Consider the following 21,334-nt stretch of genomic DNA (forward strand, 5'->3'; position numbering starts at 1 on the left):
ATGAAGTTATATGACTGTAATGAAAAAGCAGCCATATTCAAGCAATCCAGCAAACTGAAAGGGACCAATTACAGTGTCTCTGACGACTACTCTCGGGAAACGGCGCAAAAAAGGACATTGCTTTGGCGATCAGCGCAAGAAGAAAAGCGCAACGGGTCAAAGATTAAGCTGGTCCTCGATAAACTTTTTATCGATCGTACCGCTTATACGTGGGACTCGCAGTCTAACACGCGTGTGAGGCTTGCGAACAACCATGATGGTGAATCGCTCCACCGGGAGTGACGTGACCAGTGTGAGAACAGATTACTGAACGAAAATGCTCGAAGTAAAATACCTTGCCTCAGGCTTTTAAATGTGCATTCTCGCAGTTTACTCAACAAAATTGTTAATTTACTCTGGCTTATAGAAACTTACCACCCTTCTATGATTTGTGTGACCGAAACTTGGCTCAATAACTCAATCTTAGATGAAGAATTTGTACCACCTGGTTATTGCGTCTTGAGAAAAGATAGATCGTCCGGTCGTGGTGGCGGTGTGGCCTTATTCATTAAAGATGGCATCGACTTTTCTTTGCTACCCGAGCTTCCAGAAACTGAGTCAGTTTGGTGTAAAGTTAATATTTCCTTGTCAACGTTAGTAATAGGTTTAATATATCATCCTCCAAATTCCGATTACAATGTGTTTCCTGCTCTGAATGATTATATCGCAGCACATAGATTAGATAACTACAAAATGGTCTTGTGTGGGGACTTCAATTTGCCATGCATAGATTGGGCTTCACTCGTATCGACTGGTCGCGACAAGGTACAGTGTGACATGCTTATTGACATAGTAGTTTCTTTCGATTTCTCACAAGTTGTCCAGTCTCCTACGCGTGGTGACTCTTTGCTGGATCTTGTGCTTTTGAATGAGCAGTTGGTTAAATGTGGTTTCGAATGTGAAGTCGGTGATGGTCTGTCTGATCACAAAGTAGTCGTCCTTAAATTGAATATTGCACCTGAACGCAAAAGACCAGAATACAGGAGGATTACTGACTTCACTCGTGCTGATGATGTCATGATACTTGGTGCTCTGGCGTCACATTTTAAAGATTTTTTATTTAGTAGTGAACACTGTAATATTGACATGTTGGTTGAGCGATTTTATAAAGTTGTACATGACTGTCTGTGTAACTTTGTGCCCAAGAAGTGTGTTAAAAGAAATCCCAAACATATCTGGTACAGCAGGGAAATTATCCAACTTATCCGTCGCATAAAGAGAATTCGCAAACGATGTAAGCCACAGCATATAAGTGATGGTGCGCTTCAAGTTTCCTTGAAAACGGCTCTACGAACCAAAATGCATGACGCTAGGAAATTTTATTATGAGAACGCACTAACATTCATGGAAGCCAACCCACACAAATTCTGGAAAACAATTACTCCGTCTGGTCGCTGTTCTTCATCCTTTGTTGTTAATGGTAAACCATGTTCTAACCCTTCTGTTATCTCTGAAGCTTTTAATAAATATTTTAAATCGGTATTTGACAACGACACTAGACCGATGTTTAGTCTAGTTACTGAATTTCCAGCCTTCCCGAATTTGGATATAAGTTATAATGGAGTTCTGAATCTTTTGTTGTAAATTGACACGACTAAATGTGCTGGAGCTGATAATATACCTAGCATGTTCCTAAAAAAGTACTCTGAGTGGTGCGCCCGGTACTTGACTGTTATTTTCCAAAAATCCCTCCAAACTGAAACCGTTCCACAAACCTGGAAAATAGCTAATATAGTACCAGTATTTATGTCTGGTAACAAACAAAGCCTCTCCAATTATAGACCAATTTCGTTAATATGCACTTGCTTCAAGGTATTGGAACACATTATTCGTAAACCTATTGTCTTGTACTTGTCTAACAATAATCTTCTGTCTAATCAGCATGGTTTTCAGCCTGGGTTTTCTACTCTCACGCAGTTAATTGAATTCACGCACGATATTGCAACATGCCTAAATCATCGCGGTCAGATGGACGCCATCTTTATCGACTATTCAAAAGCATTCGATTTGGTTTGTCATAGTAAGCTCGTTACCAAACTTGGTGCCTTTTACAAGGGAACTCACGGCGTCCGACTAATAGGCTGGATTAAGGACTACTTGCGATTAAGATCACAGTTTGTCACGTTTAATCACTCTCAATCAACATCTGTCCATAAAACATCTGGCGTCCCGCAGGGATCAGTTCTAGGACCACTTTTATTTCTCATTTACGTTAATGACGTCGTCCAGATAACTAATAACACGTCAGTTAAAATCCGTTTATATGCAGATGACTGCGTTCTGTATTCAAATATAAATAATGCATACGACCAGCTTATTCTAAACAATGTGTTTTCTTCTTTCTGTGATTGGAGCAACACATGGCAGATGAGGTTAAATTTTAGCAAAACTGTATCGATGTCATTCAATAACAAGAAAAATCCTTTTTGTTTTTCGTACACTAACAACACACATCAACTAACGCACGTGAACGAGTTTAAGTACCTAGGTGTAACATTCTGTTCAAACTTGAATTGTTCTAGGCATATAGATTTAACGTGCTCCAAGGCACTCAGGAAACTCGGGTTCTTAAAACGTACATTAAAGGATGCAACCCAAAACTGTAAGCTGACGGGGTACAAATCTTTAGTAAGGCCTGTACTTGAATATGCATCGGCGGTCTGGTCGCCACACTCCGCCAAAGATATTATTAAACTTGAAAATGTGCAGAAAAAAGCAATAAGATCTATATATAAGCGTTACGACAGTCACTTCTCTCCCACAGTTCACGCCCGCACGTTATCACTTGACACACTTGAACACGGACGAACATGTGATCGCATTATCCTACTTCACAAGATTATCAACAAGCGTATTTATGTTGACGCCCCCTTCTCTTTCGCCAGTTCTTCAGCACGTGTCACGCGCTGTTCCAGCCCGCTTAACATCGGTCCATTTATGCCGCTTTTAGGTAGCTACAAATTTTCATTTTTTCCTTTCACAGTTGAATTGTGGAACGATTTAGATGGCGCGTTACGTGAAATGTCTGTTGATAATTTTGTGCGAGAATTTCCAAATCATGTATTTTTTTCATGACACTGTACTGTTTTCTCTCTAAATCACTACACTCACATTTGTAATCATGCACTTTCCTAATATTGTTCATGTATAATCTTCTGTACCACTCCTGCAATGTCCCAATTGATGGGATAGCAGTATTTGTAAATATATAAATAAATAAATAAATCAGGAAAAAAACCATTTATGGTAACACAAGAGGAAGCTGATTATTTTCAAAGCGAGATCGGGATGCCTTAGAACATGCACCCATAAAGCGAGATATAAGAAGAAAGAAGAAGCATGTGCTTGCTTCGGTAACGGTAGAGAAACTGTGGAGCCCGTTTTATTACAATGTGAAGACGTCTACCCAGCGGTCGATTTAGGCACCATTGGCCTCCTTGAAGCCCTTGGGTTCTGTGGGAGCAGTGGTAAAGCAAACATGTCCGCAATAGGCATTAGTAAGAGGCGTTTGGAGGATGGTGGAAGAAAAGTAGGGAAACGACAAAAGATGGAGACGTAGAAAAACAGTTCGCAATAGTGGATCAGAAAATTTGGGCGTGGTAGTTCATAGTGTTTTTTTTCTTTTTTCATTGTTTAACCTAGGTAGGACATTAGGCAGTATAATAACATCAGCTTGGTGGCGCAACCCGCCGCCCCGTTCCAAAGGGGACGCTCATAACATCCATCCATCCATCAATCCATCCATCCAAGATGGTTTGCTTTAAATAACGGTACAATCAGGGTTCGATAGCAACCAAGGGTCAGTGGGATGGTTCGCATTGGGTGCTCACGGGAAGACTACAAATGAAGCTGTGTAGGGTGATATGGGCTATACAAGTTTTGAAGTGAGGGAAGTTCACAGTAAAATTAATTATGAAGAACGACTGAGGAATATGGAAGAAAGTAAATGGGCTGGGAGGGTGTTCATGTATTTGTACTGTATTAACATTGATTCACACTGCAGGAAACGAACTAGGAAGCTTACCATCAAGTATGCGGCGTGTATGGTGAGCAACACAGGAACAAAGAACGTCAAGCGGAAAGTCAGAGAGGCGGAAATAATCTCATGGGTGGCAGCAATGGAAATGTAGCCTGCCATGAGTAACTACCTGAAAGGGAAAAACAAATCTAGAAAGAAACAATTGAAAATAACTAAAAAGGAAGCTCACAACTTTTCGAAGCGTTATCAGGATGCCTTTGGACACGCACTTACAAAGCGAGATATAAGAAGGAAGAAGCATTTATTTTCTGCGGTAAATCTATGGAAACGTTGGAGCACGTTTTATTAGAATGTGAAGATATTTTCCAGCGGTCGATTTTGGAATCACTGGCCTCTTTGAAACCCTTGGGGTGAGTGAGATCAGGGGCAAATTAACATGTCCGAACAAGATATTAGTGAGCGGCGATGGGAAGATTCTTGGAAGACAAGTAGGGAAACGACAAACAACGGAGGTGTGCAAAGACAAAGTTCACAATAGGAGTTCAGAAAGTTTCCTTAAGGGAATTCATCATGTTTTTTTCTATTTAGCATAGGTAGGACATTGGGCAAATAATGACAAGAGCTTGGCTGGGCAACCCACCGTCCGGTTCCAAAGGGGTCACTCCTATCGTCTATACGTCCTGCCATCCATCCATCCATCGATCCATCCATCCATCGATCCATCCATCCATCGATCCATCCATCCATCGATCCATCCATCCATCGATCCATCCATCCATCCATCCATCCATCCATCCATCCATCCATCCATCCATCCATCCATCCATCCATCCATCCATCCATCGATCCGTCCGTCCATCCATCCATCCATCCATCCATCCATCCATCCATCCATCCATCCATCCATCCATCCATCCATCCATCCATCCATCCATCCATCCATCCATCCATCCATCCATCCATCTTGTCTCGCAGCCTTCCACTCGTTCGAAACGAGAGGCGACCTTGAAAACTCCGCAAAGTTATACACAATACTCTATCGTCGAAGCTGCCTCAGACTAAGAGAAAGTCGTGTATACAGTCATTTGCTACGAATTAAGTGAATTTGACAAAAGCAACGCCAAGTTAAATTCAAAGCAGGCAGCCGGGACCACCGCTATGTTTTACGTAAACCGCACAAAGACGGTATTGCTAAATCTAATAAATAGCATGCGCAGGCTATGGGTCGTTTAGAATTCTACGCATGCGCTGTAACTGCATGCTATTTTCTAGCTTGCGCAACTAAAGCTGCCTTTTAACAGTATCGCACACTTGCTCGCCAGCTGCCGATCAGAGTGGACGTGCTTCGGTCGCTCCGTGAATATCGGCTGATAGCACCGGCTCGCAATCCATCGCCGCACCAACCGTCGCTGCCTCGCCTACGTTATGGCCATTTGGCACCACCTCTAGCTGAACGTTACCAGGACTAGCTGCCTGGCGGAACTGGCCCCGCATGCAAAGAAGCTTTCTGCCAGAAGATTAGGATGGCGCCGCGAGGTGGCCCTTCGGCGCTCGTCTCCTGTACATTACCGACGACCTGGACTGACACCGTTGGCAGAGCTCGCTTTAGAGTTACCCGCGAGACGCATGCCAATACAACCCCGGCGGCTCGCCGCTTGCCTCTTTCGGCGGCAACGCGTCCGCGCTCTTCACATGGCGGTAGCAGCGCCTGCAGAGGGGCGAATGACGAAACCACATCCCCCTGCATCCTGTCCGAATGGCCGTGCGAAGGGTACGACTGATGCACAAATGGATGGAGCGAGATCTCCTGCTTCCGAAACACCGGCCAGCAGGCGGGAATGCCTCTCCTCGACAGCTTCTGTACCACCCAGCTCCGAGTGGAAGTATAGAGTATTGATGAAACCACGCAAATGCTTCGACGTATCAAAACTGTCAAATCGTCTCTCTCAGTCACCATTCGAGGGTTGCCTCAAAACCACTGCGTTTCAAGGCTTCTCGATTCACTATCGCAGAAACGGCATATCCGTGTAGGTGCGTTCGTTAGCCAATGTTCGCTAGCCTCACTCACCTGCAAGCCTTGCGTTCACAGCCGATTCTACTATCAAAATCCAAGCGTACTTGATTTCTGGTTCGCACTTGCGTCGGTATGTGGTTTCGGGTTTGTTTCAGGTATGTGGTTTCGGGAGAGCCATATCGACGCTTTAAACTGTTGGACAAACGAGGTCGGGACAGCCAGTTGCATGGGTCATGGACGGTAGTGCCTGGTGGCCCTCCGGCGTCCTAGGACTCCACCAAGCCGTATTACGTGCTATATATGCACCTTGCAGTTCCGTGTGTATAAGCCCTACGTGGTACACTACTATCAGCGTCTCCATCCCGGTCACATGCGAGCCGCGTGTACATATCGCGCTGACACCTCTATGGAGTTGCCCGAGACACCCACATATATATGCGGTCTCTGCCAAACAAACAACGATGATATAAAATATAAATATTGTCCAGTCAAATAGAAGCCTATCAAAGCCTACATGGGCCTTAAGCGCCGCCAGCGTTCAGTTACACCGGATGCAAGGGACATTGCCATTCCAACGAGCAACCACTTCGCATTGCTGTCCCCACCCCCCGAAGAAGACACACCAACATTAACATATACTGACACCACTTACAGCGTGGCTCCGGGTACAGCGATATCATCAAACGTTGCAAAGCGCGTGCTGAGCATAATACAACTTCGACTAAATTGACTGATACGACAGCAGATAATCTGGCAAAGTTTTATGAACAGATAACTCAGCTCCAAAAGGAAGTCACGCGCCTCGCCTAACGATGTCTTTCTCGCTCGATCAGCTGGACGAAATACGACACGTGAAACACACATGTCGAGTTCTGCACTTGAATCATCCTCCGTGTCTGTATCAACACAGGCTAAGCTGACCTGACTGAGCTTATCCACTTTGTGGCTCGGCAACTATAAGAGCTATCCAAGGCGCTGTTGGCCAACCTCCCACAGCTACAATGACTGGTCCTTCGAAAACAACGCGGCACCATTGCGTCCTGCAGTGGAATTGCCGAGTACTTGCCAATAAAGTATGAGAGGTTCGCCATCGCCTCGCCAAGGGAAAGGTCTCTACTTGGTGTTTGCTCCTACAGTAGTCGAATTCGCTTCGGCACGTCACCGGATTTACTGCGTATGCTTCCCGAACCATCCCTGATCGACGATGGACCACTAAGCTGGGCCCCCGAGGCAAGGCTGCCATAAATGTGGTGACTTATTACCCTCAGACGCAAGTCCCCCTACTATCGTGGTGTAATGAGTGGCAAGAAGTGGTCGTAGTGTTGTTTCGTCTCCCTCGCAGGGACGTAATTGTGATGTCATGTAACGTGCGGCCGCACTGCGGCAGTACTCTTCAATTGCGGATAGGGTGGCTAACCCGTATTCGTAGAACTCACTCTGGTGTTCATTGCTCGTCGGGAGAGACTTCAATGCGCCTCGTCTGTCGGGGGGCTACCCATCCTCTAGTACGAGAGGCAGAATTGTGTTAGACACGTCTACAGGCACGCAGTTTGCCCTTTTGAATACCCTGGACACTTCTACTTGCTGTTGGAATCATCCAAGTGTCCCACTGTGCACGACGGACCTTTCTTGGTGGCTAGGTACGCATGCTGTTTCCTGGAACCGAGAGCCAGACTGTTGGGGCAGTGATCACCGCCCCCTTATGATTGGCTTCACCATGGTCAAGCAGCGCCGCCTTCGCGGTCGATGCTAGCTTACTGACTGGGACTTATACCGCAAGGAATTGAACACATGGATCGCAGCTAGACCGTCTGAACCGTTGCAGGTGTTAACCACAGCCGTGCAGGACGCCACGCCATCAACTGGGTGGAGGATAATAGATCACCGCCAAATTTAGATCTGTTGCGTCCGTGGGCAGCACGCCGTCGTGCAGAGGTAGCCTTAACAGTGAACCGGTCGCCGCGGAGCTTCGTGCGAACGTAAATAGACTCACCGCGTCGACCCGTCTCTGCGAGAAGCGCCTCGACCGGGAAAGGGGGCTGGACTGGTGCGCGTCGCTATGCCCATCTGCTCCATCCCGTTTGACGTCCATGATGCTTCTAGGGGGATGAACACCTAGCCTTCGAACCCACCTCAGCATGGATATTCATAAAGCCTACGAGACCGTTAGTAACTCGGCATTTATTCGCATAATACAATGGCTCCAGCTTCCGCTACGCGTTTGGGGCTTTGTGACGTCCTTTTTGAGGCACCACACCTTCTGTACCCGAGAGGGCAAAAAGAACGAGATATTTTCTCTCGAAGTGGGGCGTACCTCATGGCTCGGAGCTGCCTCCGATACTGTTCAATATTGCCCTAAAGTCCCTCGCGCGTCAACTCGTCGCTATTCCACATACATTGTTGCTTCTGTCCGCGGACGATGTGACAGTGTGGACACTAGACACAGACCTGAAACGCCAAAAGGATGAACTCAAGACTGCCCTGAACAAGACGTCAGACTGGTGTGCCCCCGTAGCAAAGACACTTTCTGCTACAAAGACTGTATTCATGTCAATCACAAACATACGACGTCGCCATCGGCTCCAGAAGAAACCCATTTGTTTGAGTCTAAATGGTCAAGCTCTCACCAATGTATGGACGACTCATGCTCGGAGTCGAACTCGAAGCATCTGGCTCTGCGACTGCATGGGTTCGTTCCGCAAGTCCGACGAGCTCTAGTATCCTGCATATTAGCCACCACATCTTTCGAAAGACCGAGGGAGCTTGCTCCCGAAAGCCAGTGCTTAGGTGCCTTTGATCCTGCAATCTCGTCTTGACTATATGGTTTATTTTCAATTCCTGGCACTCAAAGATGGGTTTCCTTGAAACCACGAACCGAGAAGCCATGGGGACGATTATGTACCTTCCTCGGCTTCCTCCAATTCTGACCCTCCAGACGGAAGCACAGCTAAACACGATCGAGGCAATGGTGCACCTGCGTCGATTGACTCGCCGCTTAAAAAGTCAAGCTGTATGTGCTACGGCGCCCTTAGCCCACTACTACAATTGAACGCTGCTACAGCCTGTCGCACCCTTGCAGAAATTCTCACATGTCTTAAAGCACAGGCCAGCGACAGGCGACCGCTGACTCGCCTCCGACAGTCCAACCGTCAGGTGGCACAGGAACCCGTTGTCACAACCTCCTGTGATTCACTAGAGATATACGTATACGCAGCTATCCGTGACTGCGTTTTCTACACCAGCCTCGTACGCCGCGTGTTACCCGACGAGTAACAAGCCCGCTTCTATATTACAGAGCTACCGTTTCCATCCGTATTGGCGGAGCTCGCAGCTATATGGAACGGTTTAGCAGCCATGATACCAAAGGTATGTACATTGCTTGTCGCCGAAAAGATTGCTTATATACACAGACTCAAGCACACTTATATACACAGACACAGAAGCAGGCTGGAGACAAGGCAGTGGGGGAATATGGCATAGGCACTAGGAATAGCAGGGGAGAGTTATTAGTAGAGTTTGCGGAACAGAATAATTTGAGGATAATGAATACCTTCTACCGCAAGCGGGATAGCCGAAAGTGGACGTGGAGGAGCCCGAACGGCGAGAATAGAAATGAAATAGACTTCATACTCTGCGCTAACCCTGGCATCATACAAGATGTGGACGTGCTCGGCAAGGTGCGCTGCAGTGACCACAGGATGGTAAGAACTCGAATTAGCCTAGACCTGAGGAGGGAACGGAAGAAACTGGTACATAAGAAGCCGATCAATGAGTTAGCGGTAAGAGGGAAAATAGAGGAATTCCAGATCAAGCTACAGAACAGGTATTCAGCTTTAACTCAGGAAGAGGACCTTAGTGTTGAAGCAATGAACGACAATCTTGTGGGCATCATTAAGGAGTGTGCAATGGAAGTCGGTGGTAACTTCGCTAGGCAGCATACCAGCAAACTATCGCAGGAGACGAAAGATCTGATCAAGAAACGCCAATGTATGAGAGCATCTAACCCTACAGCTAGAATAGAACTGGCAGAACTTTCGAAGTTAATCAACAAGCGTAAGACAGCTGACATAAGGAAGTATAATATGGATAGAATTGAACATGCTCTCAGGAGCGGAGGAAGCCTAAAAACAGTGAAGAAGAAACTAGGAATTGGCAAGAATCAGATGTATGCGTTAAGAGACAAAGCCGGCAATATCATTACTAATATGGATGAGATAGTTCAAGTGGCTGAGGAGTTCTATAGAGATTTATACAGTACCAGTGGCACCCACGACGATAATGGAAGAGAAAATAGTCTAGAAGAATTCGAAATCCCGAAGGTAACGCCGGAAGAAGTAAAGAAAGCCTTAGGAGATATGCAAAGGGGGAAGGCAGCTGGGGAGGATCTGGTAACAGCAGATTTGTTGAAGGATGGTGGACAAATTGTTCTAGAGAAACTGGCCACCCTGTATACGCAATGCCTCATGACCTCGAGCGTACCGGAATCTTGGAAGAACGCTAACATAGTCCTAATCCATAAGAAAGGGGACGCCAAAGACTTGAAAAATTATAGACCGATCAGCTTACTGTCCGTTGCCTACAAAGTATTTACTAAGGTAATTGCAAATAGAATCAGGAACACCTTAGACTTCTGTCAACCAAAGGACCAGGCAGGATTCCGTAAAGGCTACTCAACAATAGACCATATTCACACTATCAATCAAGTGATAGAGAAATGTGCAGAATATAACCAACCCTTATATATAGCTTTCATTGATTACGAGAAAGCGTTTGATTCAGTCGAAACCTCAGCAGTCATGGAGGCATTACGGAATCAGGGTGTAGATGAGCCATATGTAAAAATACTGGAAGATATCTATAGCGGCTCCACAGCCACCGTAGTCCTCCATAAAGCAAGCAACAAAATTCCAATAAAGAAAGGCGTCAGGCAGGGAGATACGATATCTCCAATGCTATTCACAGCGTGTTTACAGGAGGTATTCAGAGACCTGGATTGGGAAGAATTGGGGATAAAAGTTAACGGAGAATACCTTAGTAACTTGCGATTCGCTGATGATATTGCCTTGCTTAGTAACTCAGGGGACCAATTGCAATGCATGCTCACTGACCTAGAGAGGCAAAGCAGAAGAGTGGGTCTAAAAATTAATATGCAGAAAACTAAAGTAATGCTTAACAGTCTCGGGAGAGAACAGCAATTTACAATAGGCAGCGAGGCACTGGAAGTCGTAAGGGAGTACATCTACTTAGGGCAGGTAGTGACGGCGGATCCGGATCATGAGACGGAAATAATCAGAAGAATAAGAATGGGCTGGAGTGCGTTTGGCAGGCAGTCCCAAATCATGAACAGCAGGTTGCCGTTATCCCTCAAGAAAAAAGTATATAGTAGCTGTGTCTTACCAGTACTCACCTACGGGGGAGAAACCTGGAGGTTTACGAAAAGGGTTCTACTCAAATTGAGGACGACACAACGAGCTATGGAAAGAAGAATGATAGGTGTAACGTTAAGGGATAAGAAAAGAGCAGATTGGGTGAGGGAACAAACGCGAGTAAATGACATCTTAGTTGAAATCAAGAAAAAGAAATGGGCATGGGCAGGACATGTAATGAGGAGGGAAGATAACCGATGGTCATTAAGGGTTACGGACTGGATCCCAAGGGAAGGGAAGCGTAGCAGGGGGCGGCAGAAAGTTAGGTGGGCGGATGAGATTAAGAAGTTTGCAGGGACGGCATGGCCACAATTAGTACATGACCGGGGTTGTTGGAGAAGTATGGGAGAGGCCTTTGCCCTGCAGTGGGCGTAACCAGGCTGATGATGAATGGATGAATGAATGATGAATACACAGACTCCACTCAGGCTGTTCGAGAACTACGAAAAGTGACCGGCTCCCTTTATAGAACTTCAGACGTACACCACCTTATCGATTCATGTCCCTGTCCTGTTCGGGTATTGCGGACCCGTCAGGATGCATCTGCTCAACTGGACGCAGATGTCGCCTGCCATCCAATGGAAGTCCAAAACCCGCTGCCTGGACTTCGTCTGTCCCTAAAGAACAACTTGCTCTTGCACAAAGGATCACTCTGGCGCTCCACGCGTGCACTCATCCCTATGCTTGGATTGAACCTTCCCGGCGGCTTAATTTGCCGAGAGGAGGTTATGTTCAGGAGAGTCAGCGTGGGCGCTGCCTTGACTGCTGCCATCTAGGCCGCTTGGACGTCTGGTGTACTGCCTTCCCCACTGGTCTGCCCATTTTTAATGCCCCAACCACGGAGGCAGCTCTGGATCACCTCCTGGGGACCTGTTCGGATCATCACAAATCTCGCACCCGCCACCTGCGCGGCCTTGGTTGCCCCCGGTCGACCAACTGACTTAACGCGATGGATGCACGGACTTCTGCACCGGCACCTCCTGGACTTCATCGAAGAAACACAGCTGTTTGGTTTTATCTAATTTATGTCGTAGGGCATGCTGGGGCCAATAAGAACAGTACTGCATGACAGTTGACTTGCCGGTCTCTTCACTCTGTTAAAAGACGCTGAAAGGACCGCCAGTCAACGCTCGTGCGGTACTGTTCAGTAGACAGGCGGCTGCACATCCACTTTCACCGCGTGGCATGGAAGCGGATTGTTGATTTTAGTATAACCGTAGGTGCTGACTGTTGCGTGTTCTCGGCATGAGGAGGTATTTTTCACGTTAATATGGCATGCCGAAGCCGCCTAAATGGCCATTCCTAATGAAAGTGGTTCCATGATAGCCTGACCCAAAATACACCAAATCCGTCGGAAATCAGCCAAGACCTCGTTTTCAAAATTAGTTTGTCTTTTTTAAACACGCGAAGTGCAGTTACGTGCAGGTAGGAGCACTATGAGCCTGGTGAGCCGGATTACTGAATAACTTTAATCTTTGACGTGCTTCAATTGGTTTCATATGTCTTATGCTCTTGAATATGATTTCTTTCCAGATAATCACAACGTGGAAAATTCAGCAGCTAGAATGCGTCACTCGTACAGTGTTTTATTATCCTTACTGTTGTGTCTTCAACTCTGTGTACAATCGTAAGTACCAAATTAATGTGATATGTGCATTGTAGTAGTTCAATACTAAATTACAATAGCTGAAACAGTCAAATTTCCAGGAAACTATTGTTTCTCTCATGTTTGTTTCTTTATTGAAATATGACAGAGCTGTGTTGTATTCTCACAAAAAATATCAAATGAGAATGCGAAAGAACTGAACAGGAAATGAGCATTGCATAAAACAAATCAAGGGCCACTTTGTAATCCCTACGCAGATGAATGTGAAAGCGTTGGGCCCAGCGCGCGATGCTTCGACATTATGCGACACTGCCAGGGCGGGGGTTCAACTCGACTAAATGTCGAGGATTCCACACCCACATAACGCTGTGGGTTCGAGTGCCTAACCCTATCCTAATTACCTGCGCCATAATTGCCTTAACCTTAGTTAACACGAAATGTAGTGAGTTTCACTCCAATTAAAGGGCGAGGTTTCCACGAATTTCTGGGTATCAGTGGTCACGCCAACGCCCGCAACTACGCTGGATTTCCTGCCTCTTGAGCCATATAATGCTTTGGCATTATTAGGAATGGTTGAGACGAACTTGATAAGTAGGAGGTAGAGGCTAATATAAACAAAAATATTCAGTTGCAGTATTAATATTTATAATAATTTTCTGCGCATTCGACGTGTGTATTGTAATGAAACAAAATATCCGTTATTCGATAGCTTAGTTTGTTTTCCTTCGTAGTCCCCATTACCTCGCGCTGCCAAAATTATCTGTGAGATAATACATGCTTGCCGTGTTTCAAAAACTAGAAAATATGACGTTTGGGACGCACCCTGCAGTGCACACGTATGGTGCATGCACCTGCAAGAAAAATGTTATCCTGTACACCACTATACCAACGCTGCAGCCTGTTCCGGCCCTCCTGCAGCAATAGGTGGGGCCACTGGGAGGACCCAGCTGAGATGCGGAAACAGCGCGAATTCCCCTCTATATCACAGGGCATGGATGTTAGCAATGACAAGGACACGGTTCCAACCACAGTGACTTCATACTAGTGCTCCATATGCATTTTGTTGCTGAGCGGCATTCATCTTGCTCTGAGGACTGAAGTATTTATAAAGGCAGGATGGTGCTTAAGGTCTTGTATTTAATAAAGAAACTGCCAAAAAGGACGCCCTCAGGAAACATACAAGAAGAAAGGAAAGAGGCTAGATTCCTGTCTCTTTCCTGTAGATTCCTGTCTTCTTGTATGTTTCCTGTGTGCTCTTTTTGTGGCGCGTTTTTTCTTAAATGCAATGCATGAACTAGCCCAACAACGTGTTTTTTAAGGGCCCCTTGCCATGTCTAAGCAAGATAACAGTGTAGAACACTTTACGGAATAAAATTTGCGCAGTAAGCTACAAAATCAGAACTTTCAGAATGCATCAATGCATGGAAAGCAACATATTCTAGATAAAGAAAACTTTATTACTCTAAGCAAGAGTCCGTCTTTGTCCAAATAGAAGTACTTGCCGTATTCCCCGAGGAACAATCTTGAACCTTATCTATTATGCTGTTGAATATTATTCTAATTTGTTTGGAGGTACAAGCTGATAGATATAGCAATTATGTTCCATGCTTCGATCAGCCAGGGACATACGCACTCTGTGCCAGCGTTTGCAGAGATACATGCTTCTGAATAAAATATAGCTTCAGAATACCTGAAATTAAATATCAGTATAAGTGCAATTTTTGTATTCTTAGTAATAGATGCGCTGTCTACTTTATTATCCGACAGTCAGTTGTACAATTCCTTTGCTGAATATTTTATTTACCAGGGTGCGACATATGACAGGAAGCTCAAATGGAGTTCTGATATTGAGCTGATCGTGTTCAGGGCTGTGCATGCCTTAAGTTTGTTTCCAGACTCAGCCTCCGACGCCATGGTTTACGAAAGCCGCTCTTATAATGGTACACACTCACGACACGATGAAACAGGATTTTCATCATGTGTGAAACATTTTCATCATGTGTGTATAATGTCACGAGTTAAAAGATAGACTGTAGAGGGACAACGAAGCGAGGAATAATATAAAATGTACATGTGCCCTATATTAGACTTTAGGTGTTCTGTATGTATGGGTAGCGCCCTGCCTATTAAGTCAAGCTTCTGCTAAGGAAATGAGGATTGGGATTTTGAATGTTTATAGCCATGAATGTTCTAAAGCAGGAAACGTACACAACAATATATACTTGTTGAATCGGCATCCGAACATTTCTGAAACTTCATGACGTCTTTCGATGTGGAGGGCAAGACATAATTGTGATGAATTCATTTGACTTTTTTTGGACATTGGCCAAGATCTCCCACTCCACAGAATATTTCTAGGGTGGTTGCTTGGGCTAGTTGGTAATTCATGATCAAAAATAAAGTACAGCGCGGAGGACAAGGACAGCGGTAGACGACATAAACTGAATATTTCTATACAGAAGAAATTCGAGCTTTATGTGTCTATATCCGAGATGCAAATCCTGTACACATATTAAATCTGAAGCTTAGACTTCAATTTAACCACAATTTCTTTCCTAAAATCTAAACATTATTTCACTCAATATACTAAAACAGCACAAGATTGTCTGGCTCATGTGCAAGCTAGTACCGTAATAGCTGCAGATGTTTCCATAGGTGATGAGAAGCATGGGGTAATCATTTTCTTTCTTTGACTTGGCTGGTGATTTCTTATAGGATTTTCACATTTTCTAGCAATATCACCAATAGTAAGAAGCGGGAGAGCTCGGCTCGTGAAGCTCGCGCTATCAGCAGTCTTGGTTTTGGATGGTTTCATGCTGATTTGAAATGAGGTAACGTCCCGCAAATGTACGACTGTCTGGGTGTCATGCGCCGCAGCAGTGGCGACAAGGGTAGGACGGCCAGCAATGCTTGAAGGTGCTTGGTCAGCGTCCCGGATTCGGCTCGAAGCTTTCTCCAAAGTGCAAGACATCACGGACGCAACGAAGCGACGAGCGGTGCTAGTGGCCTTGCTACTGGACAGTGCAATTAGAACTGTCGCCCGATGTAGGTGAACTAACTCAATTACGACGACGCCGTAATGTAGCTTGAGGGATACTATGCCCTGGAAGTCGTAGAAATAGTGGCGATTGTAATTTTTTCTTCCGAACACAATAATAAGAAGAAAGTCTAGAGGAATCTGTTGGCGAAATAAGGCGTCTGGCAGACAAATGCAATTTTCGAATGTCTCTAGAACGCATGCTCCGGCACCTAATCGTATGCGGCGTATCAGATGAAGACGCAAGGCGACACTTGCTGACTTTGCGGTAGTTAACGTTAACGGGAGCCCAGGATTTTGTCATCCCAGCTCAAGACGCTGCCAAGATAACGCAAAGCACGCACCCAATGGATCAGAGTAGCATAAACTTCATGCGGCAGCAGATGCGGAAGAGAAACTGCAAGCGAAGCCCGAAAAGGCTACTTGCGATAGGTGTGGCAGGGAAGTTCACCAGGATAGACAGTGCTACCACATCCTTACAGTATTCTGCCGATGCGGTAAGCGAGGTCATGCCGTTCGAATGTGTTGATTACGAACAGGGTGAAATCCGGAGGTACGTACGCCCTGTCGGCAGCACCAACTTTACAGCTCGGATGATGCGACAACCCTCTACACTCTAGCAGCTCATCAAAGCACAAACGGCCGCACTGTTAAGTCAATTTTTGAAGTACTCACTTGGGATGGAGTACCAGTGACCATGCTAGTCGACACTGGGTTACAACCTGTTAGATTCATCTCAATGACCACGTTCAAGCAGAACCTAAGTAGGTGGCCGCCGCTAAGCAGCACCACTCTTAGATTGTCTTGTTTTCTTTTGTGGGGGGAGCTCCCAGTGGTTGCAGGGCCGTACATGAAGGCTACATGTGAAGGACACCACGTACATGGCACCTTGGTGATCGTTGACAGCACCGGACTGGCTCCATGTGGAAGAGATACCATCAAGGCGCTCAACGACTGTGGAGTAGCCACCATGAGGTCAAATATCGTCGCCAACTTCAACACGTGCAAGGAAGACTGCACTAGCGAGGAACCTCAGACTTTGCTTACCGAGCTCGAACACGTGCTCTTACCAGGCTATGGACTGTACAAAGGTCCGCCTGTGAAGTTAATCTTGGAAGAAAACGCCATACATCGCTTTTGCAAAGCGAGTACGGCGCCGTATGCTTTGACCACCAACTTGTCCGAAGCTTTGAACCGATTAGTCGCAGACAGCGCCGTATCATCTGTTATGGTGGCAGAATGGGCTACAACGGTGGTTTCAATTGTGAAAACTAATGGGATGATTCGACGTTGCGGGTATTTTACGCTGACAGTGAACGCAGACGCCGTGACCGAGCAGTTTCCACTACATCGTGTGGACCATGTCTTCCCAAGGTTGAACGGCAGCGAAGTAGTCAGCCCATTCGATTTGGTTCAAGCGTTCAACCAACTGCTTCAGAATGATGAGGCCAACGAGCTGACTGTCATAAACATGCACAACGACCTCTTTTGATTCAGAAGGCTCATTTTTGGATTTAGCTCAGCACAAGCCTTCTTCCGGAGACATATTGCCAAGAGACAGTGAACGACCTGCGACTGTGGGTCGGACGAAAACGAATGCGACGGAGTAGCCGGAGACGAGGGAACACGACCTTGCACGCAGTCTACGCAGCTTGCGGTTGCTTTAACTTTGTACATAGTGATAATTTCAAAATACACGTTATTCCAGCAACGGTATGGTTTCGTTGTTCAACGATCCGACATGTGTGCAAATTTACCTGAACAACGTCTAAGTGGCCGACAAGCGTATGATACTTCTTCGCTAAAGGAAATCTTGGAGCGCCTATGTGACTATGGTCCAGGCAAAACATAAGGAAATGCAAATTCCGTCAAAAAGAAGTCACGTTCGTCGAACAACGAGCGGATGCTGAGGGGCTTGAACCGAAAGATGACAAAATTGAAGCAGTTCTCCAAGCAGCGGCCGCGAATTCGGTGAGCGAAGTGAAATGCTTCTTGGGTTTAATCAACTATTATGCCACATTTTTACCGAACTTGTTCACAGTGCTGTATCCATTGTGCAGTCTATTGTACAAAGAAAGTACTGTCTACGAAGAAGTACAAATGGCAGCAAAAAATGTCCGACGAATTTAATACTCCCTAATGCAAAATTTGAGCAAACATTTTCACGTATTTTCATTTCGTGATACATTGAGGCAAAGAACTTGAGACCGAAATCACCGCACCGACTGGCAGTGCGCCAGTGACGTCAGCGCCTTCACATAGGGAATGAATTGTGGCAATGCTAGCGTGATGAGCGGCATCTGAACCAGCTGTGAAAGATGACGAACGCTCGTCGAGTGGTACCAGCGCGTTCATGCGGTTACGCCGAGGGGCAATGACGAATAAGCTCTGGTAGAAGACGACGATGAACGCGCGAGCAGTGGCATGCACACGTTTGCGTGGTTACACCGACGTTACACCCAGCAGACGCCTAGGAGCTGCGCTATATAACATGAATAAGCGTTCAAGAAGGTGATGGAAGCCACTCAAGCGTCAAAGTTTCTGACGCGCGTTGACTCTAAGAAACAAAGTAGAAGGAGCTGTACCTTGTGATTGCATCGATGGCAAAGATTAACGTTGGATTTCACAGCTGAACGCTGTTCAAAGAAGAACGAAACTAAGCTAGAAAATGGTGTGTTGGCGCTTGTATTTGGTGTGACATGATTTAGGGACTACTTATACAGCAATCAGTTGGTTTTGGCCATAAACCATAAACCCCTGACGAGTTTCTTTACCCCAGGAAAAGCCATTCCTCCCGTGGAAGCAGTCAGGATTTAGAGGTAGCCGCTTCTCTTAGACAACTATCAGTACACGCGGCAGTATCGCAGGGGAACGGGAAATTTCATTGCTGATACTTTAAGTCACTTGCGGCTACCAAACAAGCTGTTAGAGCACCGAGCATTTGCCAGAGTATGGTCGTTACACGAGTGTTTGGAAAGACAGGCCAATAGTGTCAGAGAAATGCAGATTTCAAAGAAAGGGATCCCGACGCTGCACTAGGTTAAATATTCAATTAAAAGAGGCTGTAATTGTGGTCTCAAGAACAAATTCGGTTCCGGCCGTACTTCAGCAAGAAGGCTGAGGTCACTTACTGTCAAGATATGGTAAACTGGAGACGTCGCGTCATGCTTCTTGCAGCCCTATCCTGTCGCATCTTGAGTTTACTCGATGAGCAACATCCATGTTCAGGTTTCTATGTGTGCATGGGGAAATTGAGCGATTGGTGCGTGGACGTCCTGCTTGTGTACAAGCAGCTGCAGTGCCTTCAGGTCCGGCTCTATGACACATATCGCAAGAAATATGTGGCGGGTTACAAGCGGATTATGCAGGTCCGATTGAATGACACATGATATTGGTGGTTGCCGAAGAAACAAAGAGAATAGACGCACTTCGTATAATAATGTTAAAAGCAGGAACGACAGTGGAGGCAGATGGGCCTACGTTTTCGTGCTTAGGCCTACGTGGCAGACTTTTGAATATGGAGGAAAAGCGAAGAAATGCAGCTATAAACATGAATATAAAGATGTTTGTTCTGTTATCGCCGCATGGCAGTGAAGCAAGGCAAATCAGTAGCAGAGCTCTTGGTGTGATATCATATGAGGAAAAAGCACGACTGCATCATGCAGAGCGCTGAGGTAGCAAATGCAGAACCCTGTACCGAACGTCAGAAACGGCGGCAAGTGCGACAGCTTGTGTGGACTCGAATTTTCTGGCAATGGACAAAACTGGATACCCGGTGTCGTGCCTGATAACAAGGAAAGCGCATGGTCACTGTGGTCGCAGCTCAAGGAAGAAAACCGCGGCATCTTAACCAACTGCGACGTTGGGACGCATCTGGGACTTAACAACAGACGTACACAAGACTCTCCGACCCCGTCAATGGAACGTCTGCGGGGTTCAGCGAAACGGCGCCGTCCTCCAGAGCGTTTGAACTGATAGGGGAGGTAGAATATGTGGCATCATCATCACTAGCAACAAGCGCCGCTCGCTCGGCTCCTGACGCTCGCGCTATGAGCGAGCTTGATTTTGCACTGCGAACAGGTAGGCAAACGCTGAGAGTAAACTATGTGAAATATGCTCTTATAGTGGATTGTCTGTATAACCAAATGGAGCATAACAGAATGAAGGGTTTGCAGCGACTGACTGCGCGTCTGCATGCATGTCCGCGCACAACGTTCCGCTTTCGCTGGGAGCGCGTTTTCGCACCGTGTCGTGAGCATTAGGCCGCAGCATACGAGCATTTGACAGCCCACTAGCAACCATTGTTGCGTGGACGCTATCAGAACTGTTCAAAAATAATTTCCTTATAGAAACTTCGACGGCTACGGTGACTGGGATGTGCCATCGCTACGATTCACAATTTTCTTTCTAAATTTCTCACATTTCAATATTTATTTATTTATTTATTTGTTTGTTTATTTATTTTTCATAAAGTACGTCGCAGTGTATGTTTATGAGTCTTCTCAGCGTGCGATTGCCCTCTGTTTCTTTTTCGTAATCCAAGGGCGCTAAACGTAAAACTATTCCCAACTTTTCTATTCCAATACTGTGATCAGCCCATCGCGATTGGTCAAAATTTTTTTTGAACCACCCCCACTTCACCTATATGTCACGCGACGTCACCAAAATCGCCATACCTCCCCATCTGATATGACGTGAACACCCTAATTATGCATAATTTGACAGAAAAAATCAAAAATAGTTATTTCTGATTCTACGCCTTTTTTCCTTTAGCCCCCGGCTATAGGTCAAAAGTTTTCGGGCTGCAGCCACTTCACCTACCTCTCACACGACGTCACAAAACCGCAAACACTTACCGCGCCAAAGGGACGCGTACGCGTTAAAGATGCATTAATATGCCGAACCAAACTGAATTTTCTTCTGAATAGCCGCAGGCTGCCCCGTTCCGAAAGGAAGAAAAGATGGCTGCCGCTGTTCGCTCCGGCACTGGCTACTAGCCCCTGCCGGTGAGCGTGGGTTTATTTGCGTGCAATAAAACTTTTTGCGTGACCGTGAAAGGTTTTCGAGAACTTTCGGCACGTTTACGACCTCATTCTGCCAAGTCTTTTTTGCTGAGGATCCGTTTTAGCGTCATTCTTAAGCTTCCGTTGCATGCCGCCCCGATTGTCGACGAGTCACCGCAAGCTAAGTACGAGAAAGCGGACCAATCGCACACGCTGGCGCCACCATCTTC

General features: G+C 46.1%; 1 long non-coding RNA gene across 1 annotated transcript in view; it reads left to right on the top strand.

Annotated features, from left to right (window-relative positions):
• The window catches only part of LOC142584169 (uncharacterized), a 114,643-nt gene that overhangs the window by 28,352 nt on the left and 64,957 nt on the right, over positions 1-21,334 (top strand). The window contains exon 2 of the long non-coding RNA XR_012828715.1: positions 12,992-13,085. This is a non-coding gene — a long non-coding RNA (uncharacterized LOC142584169). The remainder of the gene's footprint in view (positions 1-12,991; positions 13,086-21,334) is intronic.

Source organism: Dermacentor variabilis, chromosome 6 (assembly GCF_050947875.1).
Source record: "Dermacentor variabilis isolate Ectoservices chromosome 6, ASM5094787v1, whole genome shotgun sequence".
Classification (NCBI taxonomy): domain Eukaryota; kingdom Metazoa; phylum Arthropoda; class Arachnida; order Ixodida; family Ixodidae; genus Dermacentor; species Dermacentor variabilis.